Source organism: Peromyscus leucopus, chromosome 7 (assembly GCF_004664715.2).
Source record: "Peromyscus leucopus breed LL Stock chromosome 7, UCI_PerLeu_2.1, whole genome shotgun sequence".
Classification (NCBI taxonomy): domain Eukaryota; kingdom Metazoa; phylum Chordata; class Mammalia; order Rodentia; family Cricetidae; genus Peromyscus; species Peromyscus leucopus.
The window spans coordinates 35,088,572-35,107,573 of record NC_051069.1 but is presented as its reverse complement, the minus strand read 5'-3'; the positions used below and the strand labels follow the sequence as shown (position 1 = coordinate 35,107,573).

Here is a 19,002-nt window from a genome sequence, read left to right as displayed (position 1 = left end):
AAAACCTTTTAATGGCTCCCAATGCCATTACAAAAGGAACAGGACATAGATTTTGGCAGTTCAAACCTTATTATTGTACACTTTTACAAATGTTCCTCTTATCTCTGTCTATGCAACTATTGTGTGGAAAAAGATATGGGGTAATCTCAGTATTATTCAGAAAATCAGGGTGATATTCATGGATGAGAACTATGACTTTTTCTTTTTCTTTTTTCTTGTCTTAGTAACTCCAATCTGGAATTACCTTGATGGCCTCTGGGTATTGTCTGTGGCTGTACATTCTTTATGGATATCATTGCTCTCCACCTTCTTGTCTATAATTAAGCGCACTGACATCTTAAACTTCTTTGTGAGCAATATCCCGTGTATATATTCTCAGAGAACTGCAAAGGATGATCATTTATTCATGCTTCTATACATTTTTATAGACACCCCTGGCCTATATCAAGTTTAATTGTTTTAAGTGCATCAGAAGTAGCTGTGAGTAAAACAGATAAAATTCCTTTGACATCACAGACTTTGATGAAGAAATATGTGTGATACGTATGAAAGACGATATTATCAACAAATACATAGGATTTTGTCTACTGATGCAAAGTATAGTTAACCCATTAATAATTGGACAGGTTTTCTATTTGGAAAGTGCCCAAGTTAACAGGGAAAAATGTGAGTAAATCTGGAACACAGGTGGTATGAAGGAAGAATGGAGAATAATGGAGCAGAAGGATTGAGTTGGATAAGATATGGGAGGGCAATATAGACGGAGGAGTTTGAGGAGAGATAACTAACATTGAGATCTTTGAGAAAGTCATTTGTAATCCTACTACTGTATAAGCTTCTAAAGATATATTCATGTATAAAGATGGTTTAAATGGTGTTTCTCTAAAATTGGGAGACAGTCTTCCTCCTAGACATCATGGGCTATCAAAGAAAAACTGAGATTCATTAATGAGCTATATTTTTGGAGTTGTTTGCCACTTGTGTTCCTTAGAACCTCCTGATATTACAGGCTAACGCCACTGCTCTTGATTATGCCCATTACATGGTGGTGAGATTTGATGGCTGAGATACCATATATTCAAGTCATAACAAGGGGGAAATAAAGCTTGTATCTGCCTAGAAGCTTCATCCCTATTTTCTAGCTTCTATAGTGCTTAAGGTCCAGGGAGGCTATCACAGGGAAATTGTAATAATCAATTGCACATAGCTGTGAATCCTGAGAGATACAATAATTGCTGACCTGGCAGAAAACACCCTCTAGTGCTATATTGGTTGTGGGAGCCAGTTTTCGGGTTCCTCATGGCTTTACCCAGCAGGTCTGCATAGAAGATGATTAGGGCCATGGGCCTGAGTACAGGTATCTGAAATGGTCTGCACTTGGCTGTGCCAAGGATGGGGTGGGGAATATGGGGGAAGTGAGGGGGGGGTTGGTCTTTTGCTCTACCCCTTGGTGTCTCTATAAATTTCCTGGGGCAGAGACAGTTGGGCCCGTTGGAATAGGTTCCAGGCCCTCTTGAGGCTATCCTTTATTTTCTATCTGTTTATCTTCACAATATAAATCCTTCTATCTAATATTTCCTGCTGCTCACACTCAAGAAAACTCTGGGGGACCTGTGGGGTTGGTGGGTAAATGCCTCCACAATTGGTACAAGTCTTGTGGGAGAAAACATTGAGGTTTTTTTTTTTTTTTTTTTTTTTTTTTTTTGATTTTAGACTTGTCCCACAGAAGACAGAACTCATTCCTCGTGTAATTCATGGGGCAAACTAACAGAGACTAGATACGTTTTAGGTTCCAGGGAAGTACTGGTTTTCTATTTGGATATAGAATTAAACTGACTTCTAATAAATTTCTATTATACATGTACCCATAGATTAGTGCATCTCCACCTTCATCAGAAATACTTCTTTCAGCAATAGATAGTGATTAACACAGACATTCATAACTTGGAAATAGGCAGAGAATAAGAGTCTGGGAGTGCTGAATCCTAAATGGGACCTCCACATCATACCCCTTCTCCCAAGCCAAAGTGGTCATAAGGGAATTAGGGGTGGAGAGATTGTAAAGCCCAGAGGTGATAGATAACTTCACTGAAGCAATGTTTTCAAGACATAGTATGGTTAATTCTCAAATAAACTCACAGTGGCTGCAACAGTATGCATAAGACCTGTGTAAAATCAAATATGACAAAATACAGATATTGAGGGAGGATATGATCATGAAATTCCATCTCAGCTATGGTCTATTATGTAGCCACTGGGAAAAACATTATCAGTTTAAAGGATAGGGCCCCAGAGAGGGTACTTATACTCACACAGAAATCCCTACATTTATATACACACTGGCAGTGTTGAGCAAACTCAATAGGTTCAAAAAATATGGGAAAAAAGGTGAAGTTGTATGAGATTAATGGTAGGGTATTGGGGGAGCGATTTCAGAAGGATGCAGGGTGAACTTGATGAAAACACATTGTATATATGGATAAAATTTTCAAACAATAAATACCAAATGGAATTGTATACCTCCAATAAGCCAATGTCATTACTATTGAACTAGTCCCTAAGTACAACGCAATAAAGCGTGATCTCTTGGGGAAAATACCTAGGAAACATAAACTTTTCAATTTTTAATGAGGTTCCTAAGATTACAGTTTCATAAACCTCCCTTGAGTTTTAATCAGTTGGCTCTTTAGACATCAGTGGATGTTATTTAACAACCTCTTGAATAGAGAGAACAACCTTGGAAAAGTCACCACTGGAAATAATGATCTACAATCATGGCTTTTCTTAATCTCCAGAAATGATGGCTCTGACTTTGCTGTCCAAAATTAATTTCCCTTATCACTGGAAAGGCAAGTGTAGTAACAACAGAAAAGAATATATATAAATTAAAATATATATATTTGGGGCTATGAACCTTTACTGGGTCACATGCTCATCTGTGAGAGTAGAGAAGTGACTGTGAGTTCACTTATGAGTTCCTTATGCACAAGGGTAAGTATTGAATAGGATACATGCTTGTTTTTCTTTCTCTAAACCATGCTGAGTTTTTGATGTGCCTTGTGTCTTCCTTTTTGAGATTATCATTGAACGTTAAGTGGGATGTGGTTTTCATGATAGCACAAGAACAGAGATGTTTCAGAACCAAAAATGGTCACTGGTTCCCTAAATATTATTCCTAAGGATATAACCTTTCATTTGTTTATGTTTATTTCTGTACATGAACTTCCATAAAATATAGAAAGCAAAATCACAGAAAAGTGTGAACTTATCAATTTTGTTCTTAGTCCTATTTTAATGGGGTAGTTGGGGTAGGGCAGGGATTTTATTTTAATGTTATGATTTTTAATGTTCTCACAGATATGACCTAGAGAAGAATGGCCTCAGAAAATGATTCTTCAGTGAAGGAGTTCATCCTGCTGGGCTTGACACAGCAGCCAGAGCTCCAGCTGCCTCTCTTCTTCCTCTTTTTGGGAATCTATGTGGTCTCCATGGTGGGGAACCTGGGCTTGATGGTTCTGATTGTTTTGAACCCTCACCTACACACTCCCATGTACTACTTTCTCTTCAACCTTGCCTTCATGGATTCCTGCTGCTCCTCTGTCATAAACCCTCAAATCCTGGTGAGTTTTGTGAAGCAGAACATCATCTCCCATGCTGAGTGCATGTCACAACTCTTTTTCTTCTGCTTCTTCGTTATTGATGAATGCTACATTTTGACAGCCATGGCCTATGACAGATATGCTGCCATCTGTAAACCCTTGCTTTACCAGGTGACCATGTCCCATCAGACCTGCCATTTGATGCTTGTGGGTGTGTATGTGATGGGGTTTGCAGGAGCCATGACCCATACTGGTATCATACTAAGTCTGACCTTCTGTGATGGCAACATCATCAATCACTATGTGTGTGATGTAGTTCCACTCCGGAAGCTCTCTTGCACAAATACTGCCACCAATGATCTGGTGGTTTTCATTGTTGTTAGTATCAATGTAATAGTGCCCACCATGACTATCTTTATTTCTTACACCTTGATACTCTTCAACATCCTTGGCATCCGTTCTGCAGAGGGTAGGTCAAAAGCCTTCAGTACCTGTGGCTCCCATGTAATAGCGGTTTCTCTTTTCTTTGGAGCCTCATCATTCATGTATCTTAAGCCGACTAGTTCATCTGTGGATGATGATGATAAAGTAGCTACCATTTTTTATACCATTATGGGCTCAATTCTGAATCCTTTCATCTACAGTTTTAGGAATAAGGATGTCCACATTGCACTGAGAAAAACTTTGAAGAAAAGGATATTTATCTAAGCAGAATCTGTATTTGTTCTGTAAGTAAATCTTAGGACATGTGAAGCATAGGACTGGAAGAGTTGCTAATTTGTAGAGCATTTGTTTATTTGTGTGAAGTCCTGGATTTGACCCACTGTCTTCAAAAACTTGAATGACAGTAACAATTAAAATAACATCCAAATCCTAAAAATAAAACATAACAAAAAATAGAAAAGCAAAAACCAGTGGTGAGGATAGTGTGGAATTAAAACTACTTAACATTTGCAAAATTAATTTAATTATCAAAGAAAATTCAAAACTAAAGACAGTGAAGGGTAGGGAGCTTAGTTTATTCCATAATTTTCAAAAATCATATGTATCTTTTTTTAGTTTTGAAACCTGAACAACATATTTGTGCATCAATCTACCAGTATGATATACTCCAGCCTTAGAAATCACCAGGAATTAAGTATACAAAGCATTGAATGATATTATACTCAGTATGTGCTACTGACATAGTGATTTCTTTAGTCTTAGACACTGTCTCATTCATTCAGTTAATAACCCTCTGTGTCGATTTCTTTTTGAATGGCTCTTTTTAATCTCCAAATGTTCAAATATGGAGGGGAAAAGCCTTTTTCACTCTTGTCTTTTCTCTTTAGCCTCTTTGGTAAAGATGATTTATGAGTCTATTTTGATTCCAGTGCTTGCAGACTGAAAATGAAACAGAAACTGTGGTCATTTAGGATAAATGGACTTGAGGGCCAGAATGTCCATATAAAGACAAGCTGTGTCTACATTGGAAAGGATTTGACTAAGCCATTTTACTTCTCATTGCTAAAGGAATCTTGTCTTGTCCTCAAATAAATTATATAATCTTAATTTATTAGTAGTCATTTCTTTCCCTTTAATAATTTTACTTTCATAATATACAGTGGTTAATTTTATTGAAGAGTAAATATAAACTGAGTATCTATGTAATTTTAGACATCAAGATATCTAGGATTTTGTTAAACATTACAAATGTAGTTCTGAAGAATGCTGAAGATATAATGGTCTCAGAAGTCTACAGATTAGTAAGGTGATGATAAAATTTTATATTTGTGAATATATAATGGGAAATTAATGCTCACTGTCTTGGGAAAATGTGATTTTCTGAGAATAACTGTGGGCTTCTCATAGAACTCTTTATAGAAGGTGGCAGGTGACTTGACTGTAGGCATAGTTGCCCACAGAACAGCTAAGGAAAGGGAAGAGCTGAGCAGAGTTTTAGAGGCAGCAACTACCTTGATGATGAGGAGGCGTGGTTTTGGGAAGCAGATGAATGCTATGGCAGAAGGCTAAGCAGAAGAATGTGTATAAAAGTGTGAGAAATAATTAACATGAGGTTGAATTGGGGATTTTCAAGGGAAAAGAATGGATGTATATAAGCACAATAAAAGTCTGAGTGATATCAACCCAACATCTGACAGCTTTTTCTTCCTTCTCTATTCTGAAGTGTGGTCAATGTTCATTTATAACTAATGTATGTTGAGGAAAAATTTGTTCTGAAATTCATGAAAGAATAAATTTAAACAATAAAAATTTGCATGCTCTGCATGAGAGGTGATGATTCTTTGCTAATTGTACACACCTGGAAAATAAGTCAAGGTTGCTAGATGTCATCTGAAATAGTAGCATGAGTTAGTTGGGAGCCCCTTGATACTGTGTCTGGATGAGTTTAGTTAGCTATGTCAAATGGAAGGACCAACAGAAATGATTTGATTTTTCCTGTGGGATGGTCTGTATGTCAAATTGCTCTGATTGGTCAATAAATAAAACACTGATTGGCTAGTGGCTAGGTAGGAAGTATAGGTGGGACTAACAGAGAGGAAAAAAGAAAGAGCAGGAAGGTGGAAGGAGTCACTGCCAGTTGTCGCCATGACAAGCAGCATGTGAACATGCCAGTAAGCCATGAGCCACATGGCAAGGTATAGATTTATGGAAATGAATTAATTTAAGCTATAAGAACAGTCAGCAAGAAGTCTGCCATGGCCATACAGTTTGTAAGCAATATAAGTATCTGTGTTTACTTGGTTGGGTCTGCGCGGCTGTGGGACTGGCAGGTGACAGATTTGTCCTGACTGTGGGCAAGGCAGGAAAACTCTAGTTACAAATGGCGTCCAATGTGTTGGCAAGAGTTTCCATGTAAAACCTGGGAAAAAAGATTCTAAAACGGAGCTAATTTTTTTATGTCTTCCTAAATGTTCGTTTCTGCTCTCCTCTAAAGAAATTGAACACTATTGGTCTTCTAATAGTCCCAGTCCATTTAAAATTTAAAGCTGACTTTGGAGTTGGAGAATGGCTCTCTCCTTCTTTAAACTCAAGCATGTTGTTAAAAGGAAAATGCAAACTCCCTGTATCATGCCAGAAGAAAAAAGCCATCTTCTGCTATGGGACAGGAGAAAAGCCAAATTAATTAAGGGACTATTCTATTACTAATCTCAACTCGTTGATTCTATTCTGATTCTTTAAACTTTTCTTAAAATATGAACTTTATATCAAAATTGACAAGATTAACATATATAGATATATATACATTTTAAACTTTGTTAAGATATGGTCATATAGAGTACTAACTAATCCTAGAAAAAAAGGCTTCAATTAGCTGCATATATATGTCTTTGTGTTGGAGCCTCTTATTAGTTTTCTGCAGGAATTCACTGCCAGACCTCACATCAACTGAAGTCTTCAGGAAGAAGATAGGGCCCCACAACAACAACAATTCCATGTGGACAAAAATAATATAATTAGGCTGACAAACCTCATCTACAGATCAGCTTTGGGCTACAAGGTGCTCAGAGCAATTTTGAGAAGGCTATGTGAGATGATCCAGTCTCAAAGACTACTTGAATAAGGACTTGAGATAAACCCTAAACTTTGGCATTATACACAGACTGGATAACGAAGAATATAGTTACCTTTCCTAGAATTTGACAATTAACCTGAATTTTCTTTGAAGGCAGCTGAACAGGCAGTGGGCTGATGACTTCTGATGTGCAGTGGAACAGCAGCTGAAAGCTCACGCCTCTCGATAGTAGACTGGCATTTAATAGAGGGATATGGAGAAGAACAGGATGCTGAGATGAAGTCACATATACACAGCCAAGAAGAATGGATAGCTGAATTCAAAAACCATCAACAATTTCCAGAATTTAAAATCCTGAATCATGACATGACACTAGTGGTATCACTATCACTGCAGTTGAGTTGGGGGAGAATTTGTGTTAAAACATAGTTGGTGTTAACTTAGGGTTATTTAAGATTTATATATATCCATGAAAAATGTATTTATTGTTACATTTGTAAGATCAATTGTTTCTGGTACATGGACTGCTTTCACCCAATGTGAGGTCGAACTCTTGACCTTGTGTATATTCTACTTCACAAATGAGTCTGTCAGATAAGCCTATACACTAAAGATGATACCCTAACACTGTGGAGAAACCTCAGGTGACTGTCCAGGCAGCTGGCTGTTTCTGTCAACTCACAAATTTTTTGAAAGTTGCTTGCATGCACTTCCTGTTTTTATTTTTGTTAGCTAATATTATTTCCTTCTTGGGTCTCTGAGGGAGTTGAAGGTTAGTTAGTTATAGTTGAAGATTAGTTAGTTATAGTTGAAGATTAGTTAGTTATGATTGAAGACTAGTTAGAATAGAAAGTGAATTAGGTACATTTTGGACTTACCAAAATAGGATAGATAATGGAATTATTTTCTCTGAATTTGTCAAATACAAAAGGACTAGACATTGTTTAGGTATTTATTACTTTTATATATTGTATATAGTTATTGTACTTTTGTATATAGTTTTTCTTATGTTAGTTATAACTTTTCCTTTTTTTCTTTTTATTAAAATAGAAAAGGGGAAATATGGTGGTATTTTATTTGTACTGAAATGTGATTTTCATTGTATGTTAATAAATAAAGTTGCCCAGGGGTCAGAGCTATTAGAGTCATAGCAAAAGCTGGGCGTTGGTGGTGCATGCCTTTAATCCCAGCACTTGGTAGGCACAGCTAGGTAGATCTCTGTGTGTACAAGGATGCAGCCAGCATTGGAGACACACACCTTTAATCTCAATATCATAGAAGACCTGGAGGGCTGTACAACAGACAGTGATGAGGCAGTCATGTGGTTGGTTTTACAAACCAATGAGAAGTCAGAACAGAAAGTCTATATAGAGACAAACTGACATGAAGTAGCTCTCTTTTGGAGAGGTCTCTTGGCTGAAGAAGCTAGCTACAGCAGGTGGGTAAGGCTCTTAGCTCTGATCTCTTGGCTTTCTTCTTTGCATTCGTTCTGTGTTTCTTATTTAATAAGATGGTTGGTTACATCTACAGATTTTCAGTCTGAATTCTGCATGAATTGAGTCTGAGTCTTTTATGTCTTTGATTTTGCACATCTAATATTGAAACTTCTGTGGAAGTTACACATAAAATAAATGACAAATAATGATATACATTTAAAATATTGTAATACTTTATTTTAAATACCATATTCCAGAAACATAAACATGTATTTTTTTCACTTAACTTCCTTGAGGTAAGTATGTACCTGATTCTCGATAGCTTCTCACTGCTTATTTTTGTTCTTTTGCCTTGAGACAGGATTGTGTGGTGCATCTCAGTATAGTCTTGAATTTATCATCCTCTTGTCTTTGTTTCTTGAGGGCTGAGATAACAGGCATGTGCCACTACTCTTGGCCTAACAAGTTCTAGGCCCTGATGGTGTCCCACTGGCAGTTCCAGCATAGCTGCCATTGCTAGTAACAGGGTAACGACCTGATGATAGATATCGGTATCACTGTCACTGCAGCTGAGTTGGGGGAGATTATGTGTTAATACATAGTTGGTGTTAACTTGGGGTTATTTAAGATTTATATACATCTCTGAAAAATGTATTTATTGTTACATTTGTAAGATCAATTCAATGTGTAATATGAAAGCAAATACAATTTGTCACATATAACACATGTGAATCAGCATATGGAGAAAAGAACCAAGAACATACTTAAACATAGTTAAGGAAACATTGTTTCTTTGCACTACTAGGAATGGATGTAGTAACTTCCCATGCCAGACAAGCACCAATACTCATGAATATACAGCCAGTTTGAAGGGATTTTATTAGAGAAATAGCATCATTTTATATGCTTGCTTTTTATTCATTTAATACAAAGCATTAGTACCTAACACATCAAGATAACCACAAGTCATAGAAGCTAGGTCATTATATATGAGACTCATTCAAAAAATGTGGTATAAATGACTTAATTCTGAAGCCAGGATAAATTGTTGAGTCAACTGTAAATAGGAGTGTAGATGTACACATATCAGGATCCTTCTAATAAGAAAAAAGTAGGAATCCCAAGTAGTATGTGATTTCATGTCAGTGTGGGTTGACTGCCTCCTTTTCTCTCTTAGTGATATGAATCACAACATCAGGTCTTACTAATCTGAGATTGCTGTGTCAGTGCAGTTTCATACTGTCTTCACTTTCTTTGTAGAATAGTGGTTATTAGGCAGGTTTGCACCTACGTAAACTTTTGTTGGTATCTTATTTCCCAGGAGAGTGGACTGTAACAGTACTAATTTCTTAATGATGTAATTAGTTAAAAACTCATTTAATTTAATTTGCAATAATGTTAAGGTTGGTCCCAAACCAATTTGACTAGTGTCCTTAGGAGAAAAGAAATGTGGACACATAAACATAAGAATGGATGTACACATAGGAAGGACCTGGTGACAGCACAGCAAAAGCATGGTCATCTAACTGTCAACCAAACAGAGAAGCCTCAGAAAACACATAACCCACATTTGAAGGAGGACTTTCAGCCCCCAGAGCTGCAAGACAATGATCTCCTCTTGTTTAAGCCATTCTGTCTATTGCACATTCCTGAAAATTTTTTTCACACACTTAAGCAACTGACACAGTGGTAGAAATACAATTTTAAACTTTGTGTGCCAGGTATTAAACATGGACAGACACGGGAGTGTTTTTATCATAGTGCTATAAATATCCATTCCTCTTTTTACTTTTGAATTTGGAACAAGGTCTCACTGGGTTACTCATGATGACCTTGAACCCTTCCTGGAGTCCACACATGTCTTGAACTCAGCATCCAGAGTTGTTAGGATTATAGATATGTATCACCAGGCCCAGCTACTTTATAGTCTTAGGAGCCTATAGTGAGACAATCAGAACAATGGAACAAACAAACAAAAAGCTCTGCCAGTTGTGATGCACATACGTTATTAGTTATTGTAATCCTACAAAGAGGATTCTGAGGCAGAAAGCTGAACAGTTCAAGGCTTTCCTAAACCACAAAGTGAGTTCCAAGTCAGCATGTGTCTTTCAAATCAAACCAACCAACCAACCAACCAACCAACCAACCAACCAACCAACCAACCAACCTATAATCTGAACAACCAATACACCAAACAACTAAATGAAACAAAAACAACAACAAAGCCACTAAAAAAAGAGCAAGAGTAAACATGAAATACAAGCCTTTAAACTTTGGAAAGATGGCATTTTATGTAAAGAAATATAATTTTAGGTTGATGAATAATAATTGCACATAATTGGCAATATCTTCTAAAGTGAATTGTATTGAGGAACTGTGACTGTGAGAACAAGGAAGATAGTCATTAGGTTGAGAACACATATCTAAGCTCCCAGAGAAAGAAAAGACTGTTTCCAAAATGGCATCTCAACACTGAGTTCTTACAGATGAAGAAGAGAATAAGAGAAAAGAGGAAGAGTAGGAGAATGAGGAAGGAGAAGAAGAAAGAAAAGAAAAAGGAGGAGGAGGGAGAGGAGGAGGAGAAAGAAGAAGAAGATGACTAATCTCTCTTTCTGAGAAATCACTATTGTTTACTGGATCGAAGTCCATCTATAGAGGCTATTGAAAAAGGAGCCAAGTGAGTTATAGAAGTGAAAAAATACTGATAGAGTCTGCCAAGCAAGATGGTGGCTCATGTCCAGAAATGATCATCTTAACTCAGTACTAATTTAGTTCCTTTTGACTTTGGCAAGGGTTACACAAGCATTGATATTAGGAAAGTTCTGGTGACTAGAGCCTTGTAGTCAATGCCCCAAAGTTGTAAAACCTGGTTGTTGTCAATCTGTGGGTTCTGATGCCTCTGTAAATCTGGGAGATATGTTAGTCACACAATGTATATTTAGCCTTGAGGGAGATTAGAGAGATGAGGAATTTTTGGCATATCTCAATCTCCTGCCTTTCTCTGAATGTCTAGCATGTCTGTGTGCAAAGTTTAACAGAAGCAATCTGACCCAAAGTAAGAGAGTAAAGGATACAGATGCAGTGTGAAGGTGGAGATGTCAAGCTTATGACCTGCTTTGTCACCCTAGAACAATCTGCAAGCTCAACTGAAGAGTCCATGCTTTCAGCAAAAGTCTATGTTAAGGCACTCAGGCAACCAACACCATCATAACCCACAAATCAGCATGATATTTATAGGAAATCAAAGTGAAGGAATACATCTTACATTGTTCACCAGCATGGTCCAAGATTAGTGATTTTCAAGTTAGCTGAACACAAGAGAAGCTATAGGCTTTAGTTAGATTTCAAAAGCATGTAAAAATTCAATTCATTAAATCATCAGGAAGTTCTGAAAATGTTCACATCTGTCCACTTGGGGACATTCTGAGCTCTTACTTTTAAACAATCTAGATAATAGGACAAGTCTTGGAAGTTAAGTGATGACTGATCTCAATGTAAAAACCTGTGTCACCTCAAAGAGATCATTTATTCTGAATTGACTTCAACTCAGAGACAAGGATTCAGCTTGCCATATATACTGGAGGCTTTTATAGTAATAGAACACACGCCTTTAATCCCAGCAATTGGGAGGCAGAGGCAGGCGGATCTCTGTGAGTTCAAGGCCAGCCTGGTCTACAAAGCGTGTTCTAGGAAAGGCTACAGAGAAACCTTGCCTTGAAAAACCAAAAAAAAAAAAAAAAAAGTTACAAATCAATGCACCTTTCAAATACTAGCAGGGTCATCAGGTAGGAGATTGGAGCAAAGTGGAAACATCTTTGTTATAGTCCTCAGATGCTGTCTCCTGACATTTTTAGCATTTGAATTGGTAGAAACTGGTAACTAGTTAGGGCATTCCAATAGGATTTTGCCTGATGGTTACAAGGCTGGGAGGGTAGGATGAAGGAGGGGTGAGTGAGGGAAAGCTATCACTCAATTGTAAATTGGACATCTACATAACACTCCCTCACTCCAAGGTACAGGCATCTTCTTGGAAGATAGGGCAGAAGAATTGTAAGAGCCAGAGGCAGTGCTCATTGGCAGGGAAACAGCCTCCTGTGGATATGACAATGAAATACAGCAGGGAACTCTACCAATGGCCTGTATCCCAGTGCACAGATTTGATTTTAATCTGTTGAATGCTGTAAAATAATTATTAGTTAGAATAACTACATCTAAATACATTTTACTGAAATAATCATTTTTTTCTCACTGTTTCTGTTAAAAAACTAAAGTACAGCTTTTCTTCATAGTTCTTTAATAAGAGCATTTGGTTATTTAAATAGAGAATAAAAATGTGAAACTGTATAGTAAATAAATAATGTACAGTGCATATACTTGTCCTAGAAATAATGCAGTATATAGAATTCCAATTAGTCATCACTAATTCCCTTAATTATATTCCCTCTGTACAAAAACTACAGAGGGGCCTATCACCTGTATTCAAGGGAGTGCATAATTCTCAGTGAGATTTTCATATCAGCTATCATGAATTAGGATGTAAACTCAGTGTTTTAGTTAGGGTTTCTATTGCCATGAAGAGACACCATGATCATGGCAACTCTTGTAAAGGAAAAACATTTAATTGAGGTGTCTTACACTTTCAGAGGTTTGGTCCATTATCATCATGGTGGGACATGGTGGTGTACAGGCAGACATGGTGCTGGAGAAGTAGCCAAAAGTGCTATACCTTTTTGCAGGCAACAGCAAGTTATCTATCTCACTGGTAGTACTTTGATCAAAGGAGAACTCAAAGCCTGGCTCACAGTGACACACTTCCTCCAAGGAGGCCATATCCACTTTAACAAAGTTCTACTTCCTAATAGTGGCACTCCCTTTGAGTACTGTTTTCTTTGAACCACCACATTCCATTCCTTTGCCCACAAAAGCTTGAAGGCATATCATCAAGCAAAAATGCATTCAGTCCAACTTCAAAAGTCCTCATAGTCTATAGCCTTCTTAAACTTACTTAAAAGTATAAAGTTCAAAGTCTCTTCTGGGATTATTACAATCTCTTAACCCTAATACCTATAAAATCAAATAAAAAAGTAGATCACAATCTTCCAACATATAATGACACAGGATATACATTACCATTCCAAAAGGTAGGGAAGTGAACATAGTGAGCCTAAACAAGACTGAAAAACAGCTGGGCAAACTGCAAATTTTGATGATATTCATGACTCTTCCCCTAAATCCTTTCATATTCAAATCCACTCCTTACCTTCCTATCCTCTCCTAATTTGGTGCTCCTTTTTTGATTGTTTTGTTTTTAAACAACCCACCTAGTCTTATTGGTGCAGGGCATATACTCAGGGGTGTGGGGGTCAACCTCTTGTGCATGGTTGATTTAATAGGGATTATATCATTAATGAAAAATGACTCTCTTCCCACTTGGAAGTATCAACTCTCAGTAGTTCATTAGTTAGGAGTATGGGTTCATGAGCCCCTCTTATCTCCATAGTTCATATTCCTACATTACCTAATAGGGCTACAAGGCTAGGGAGAGTCAGTTTTCTTCAGGAAAGCCCATGCTTCAGTGGATAGCTCTACAACCATGATGACACAACAGCACTATTTTGACTCAGTAGGTTATTACAAGAGGACATAAATTTGAGAGGAGGATGTGGCAGACATGCTGTAAGAGGAGCTGAAGAAGGAATGGGAGTTGATATAACCAAAACACATTGAATACATATATGAAGTTCTCAGAGAATATGTGGAGGGACAACTAACAGTAAAGGCTTTTTGGAAAGGCACAAGAAAACTTTCTACTATAGAACAGTCCTAATACATATGAATGGAATTTAAATGAAGTCACCATATAATGTGGAAGACAGTACCTCATCTAGCCATTTTATGCCACCAACTAAAACTTCCAGTCCCAGGAATGGGTTACATTGTGTTAACTTGCTGACCAATAGGGTCCTATAGACGGGTCTCTCAGACCTCACAGGCCATTGACAAAAAAAATATTGTTTTTTCCCCAAGAATATGATAAGGTCTTATTGCTGACACCACTTATGTCATTGAACATGGAGAAATCCAGCTGGTACCCAGCTAGAATCTTCACCCCTACTGACTAACATTCATAGTGTTGTGCCCAGATTACGACCCCCAGAGAGACCATTGAAGATGAGCATGCCGGAATGCAAAAGCAAGGTTTAATTCTGGATATCCAAAAGCAGTACAATCCTAGGCAGGGACTTCGTCTAACAGATCCAAGGCAGTGGAGGCTTGAGGAAGTGCCTCCCTCTCTGCAAGCTCAGGTTTTAAAGGCAAAAACCACAAGGTTACATCATTTAGGGGTGCTAATTTGGGTACAATTCTGGTTGGCTTGCTTCTAGGGACTTTCTAGAAATCGTGGCTTAATCTTACTTCTAAGGGGGTGGTTGTCCGCCACCATTTCTCATTGGCTGCCCTCAGGTTTGGGCATTTCTATGGTCAGTTACCCTGGAAACCAGATGGAACATTCTTTGGTCAAGCAGTTACCTAGGTTGAAGGGTTTACAACACGCCCCCCACGGTCCCATTTACCAGGCGGACACTTCCGCCTAGCCATTTCCGGGTCAAAGCATCTCTCGTAGCCAGGATACCCGGCGGACCCGGACATCTCCGCCTAGCAAGTTCCGGCCAAGGCATCTCGCGTGACCAGAATCCGTGACATTACATGGCTACGTAAGCGTGCAATGTGACCATGTGACCTACGCACACACATGGAGTAGTGACGTGACCTGGCCACGCCCCCAGCCGGTTTTTAAAGCGGAGTACCATATTCCCGGTTCTCTCTTCTCTCCTCTCCCTCTTCTCCATGCACGTGTCTCTCCCACAGGCCTGCACTCTCTGTCCCTTTATCTCTAATAAACTCTTATAAGCGGATTCTGTTGTGTTTCATGACATTTCCTTACAGGGTAAGAACACAACGCAGCTAAATAACTAACATTTTGGTGCCGAAACCGAGCGGGCACTTCCGGGTGCCCTGCACCTGGAAGCCCGCGAACCGGGGAATCTGCTCCGTACACGACAGACCGCTCTCCATTCGCCTGAATCGCATCCAAATTGCATCCAACACCGCTTTCTTCGATTGGTGAGTCCCCCCATTTTTCGGCCAGCGTAAATGGTTTCTTGAATCTGTGAGAACGACCGTTGATTGTCCGGCGCCTCACATGTGTTCTTGAGACCGGGGGAACCCCCGACCACGGTCTTCATTGGCTACGGTCGGCCCCTATCGCAGGCCTAACTTTTCTAGCCGTCTCCCACGTCTGCAGCCTGAGATATTTCTCAAGTTAGGGCCACCACCGTTGGTGCGTCCTGGGAGCCACGTGAGGCCGGCATGTCCATCTCCTTGACAAAGGGGTAAACGCTGTCTGGATTCCCGGGGAATCCTTTCCTCACCGTGGAGGGGGGCCCCTGCTTCTGTGGCTGACGAGTCAAGGAGCAGCCTGCGCCCGGTATCCGCCCTTGGCCTTGGGGACGCCTGGGGCGTTGGCTCCGGATCACGTTTATTTTTTAATTTTTCTGCCTCTGCTGCAGACATGGGAAACAAGGCTTCCAACCCTGTTAGTCCTTCCTCTCCGTTAGGCTGTCTGTCTTGTTGAAGCTTTAAAACCTCTCAGTTTAATGCCTTACGTAAAGATTTCTAAGCTAACTTGTTTATGTTCAAAAAAGTGGCCAAAGTATGCTTTAAAAAAAATAACAAAGAGCCATCGAGCGGCTCCTTAGATCCTGATATTTCACGGGAGCTATCCAATCACTGTCGGCGTTCAGGCAAATGGAAAGAGTTGCTTTCTTCTTTCTCAATGCTAAACTGTCTCTTCTCGTTTCCTTCTCTCCTGCTCATATGATGTTAGCTATGCCTAAACCGGAGGATTCTCTGACTCTGGACTCTCTAACTTTAGACCCTGCTAATGAACCTCTACCTATCCGACCTCCGGCTCCAACTCCTAGAACAACCGTTCCTTCCGCTCCAGACTCTTCCTCTTCTAAAGCTGTTTCTTCCTCTGCAGCGGCTGCTTCCAAAGGCCCTGCCCTGGCTCCAAACTTCACTCCCCCTACCACCCGCTCTCGAGCTGCTAAATCGGCTGATTCCAGCCATCCAGAACCTTCCACTGTTCTTCCTTTGCGAGAGGTGGCGGGTGTGGATGGACTGGTTAAAGTTCATGTTCCATTCTCTCTAGCAGAACTCTCTCAGATAGAAAGTAAGGTGGGTTCTTATACGTCTAATTCTGCTTCCTTTATTAAACAATTTCAATATATAACTCAATTTTATAGTCTCACCTTTCATGATATATATATATATATATATATATATATATATATATATATATTACATGATACTTTCTAATAATTTACTCCTGGAGGAGCGCAGGCGGGTATGGGAGCAGGCTAGGATTCACGCAGACGAAATTCATCAAACTAACCTTTCACACCCCCCAGGAGCCGAAGCGGCTCCTGACCGAGAGCCACACTGGGACTACAACACCCAGAGTGGCTGTCTAGCCAGAGATAAGTTTATTACCTGTCTCCTGACAGGCCTCCGTAAGGCTGCCCTAAAACCAGTAAATAGTTCAGGATAAATACGAAAATCTGTCTCTTGTTCCCCAGACCTACCTGACTAAAACTTAAGCATCTGGAGATCAAGGCTCCTGACCCCACAGGCAAAAGAGTCACCTGTGGCATTTAAGGTGTGCCAGGGAAGAGATAAAAGCCCGAAAACAAAATTGCCAAGTGCTGGCACTCGCTGACTTCCAAAAGCTGTTGGGTCCCTGTTTTAAATGAGGAAAAGGCCACGGCTACCGAATGCCCTGCCAGGCCATCAACAGCCTTGTTAAAAGTGCCGCCTAGAAAGGCAGAGTCAGCTGACTGCCCCCAGGCACCAAGATGCATGGGTACATCAAGCTAAGACCTCCAACAGACCTAGGCTTGGCTACAGACATGACAGGGAACCCAGAACGCAGCAGGGAAGCGATCCGTTTCTTTCCTTCTGGACACCAGAGCCATTGACTCAGTCCTGGGAGTTTTGGGATGCCACCTCTCCTTTATTGTCGGGTACAGGGGACAGCCTTATCTACCTCAGCAGACACCGCCATTTAATTGTATTTTCAGAGACATCCCTCTCACACATACATTCTTAGTGGTGCTAAGTTGCCCTGTACCTTTAATGGGGAAGGATCTCCTAGCTAAGGTAGGAGCGTCCATTTCTTTTCACTCCACACATTTGCCTCCTCCCAGACACGCCAGCAGCTCTCTTACTTCTTCTCCTAGCCACTAACTCTACAGACTCCAAATATGCTTTTCATATCCTCCTGTCCCACGCTGCTATTTGGAGGGAGCGTGGACTTCTCACAGCAAAAGGAGGATCCATGTCTAACTCAGGCCATATAATGGCCATGCTGGAGGCTTCCCACCTCCCCAGGGCTACAGCTCGATCTTACCCATATGCCCACCATCAGGAAAAGTTAAATATCTCCTCAGACCAGTTCTAACACCAGGTCTTTTTTCCAAGCCTCCAACTGTTCCAGATAGCCTGTTAACCCCTCTTTTATGTCACCTAAGGTCTATTCTATGGAGCTATGCGGACTGTTCACTGCCTCAGCCGTGTGACAATCCTTGCCCATCTCCAATACACATTGGGGATCAGGTTCTTCTCTTTCCTCCAGGACAGCACCCTTTACCCCTTTCCCCTAAGTGGCAGGGACCCTTCGAGGTAATTCTTGTAACCACCACAGCTGCTAAACTCGAGGGCTTTCCTCACTGGGTCCACCTGTCTCACCTAAAACCTTTTATCTCACCTCCATCCCAGAAAAATCTCTCTTCATATACAGTGAAACAAACAGGGCCTCTCACTCTCAAGCTCCAGAGGACATCAGGATCCACTGCCTTGTCACCAATTCCAGAGGAATAAGGTATCACCCCTCCCTTTCCCAACCAGGGCCACACAGAGCCGGAGGCAAAAAGGACCATCAAAAATATCCAGGCGGTAAGGAATAATGTAATACAATAATTTATCATTGTTCAATACTCAGCAACTGATCACCTGTGTTTCCTAAGTGCTAACCTAATAAGGGAAACAGGTGCCTTAAATGAACTACCTCCAGCAAGGCTAGCCTAAGGAAAACAGGTGCCTTAAATGAACTACCTCTAGTGAGGCTTGTCTCAGATAGAAATTAAGCAGAGTACTAAGACCAGATCTACCTCAGGTAAATGTCACATGCCTCTATCTGGACAGGCCAAATCTACCTCAGACAAATGCCAACTCCAAAATGAAATAATAATGATTCTTTCTCTCTAAGCTCTCTCTATGTCAACAGTATCTTGTTAAACGGGAGGTCCCCAGCCACGGCACAGGAGGTTCCCAGCGGCAGCACAGATGGACAGCCGCAGAACCAGGAGATGGCAGAACGTCATTCCAGGAC

The 19,002-nt window shown here is 40.0% G+C and overlaps 1 pseudogene; it reads left to right on the top strand.

The window, feature by feature from the left end:
- The first annotated feature begins 3,359 nt into the window (after window positions 1-3,359).
- Window positions 3,360-4,307, top strand: LOC114684938 (annotated as a pseudogene).
- The last annotated feature ends 14,695 nt before the right edge of the window (window positions 4,308-19,002 follow it).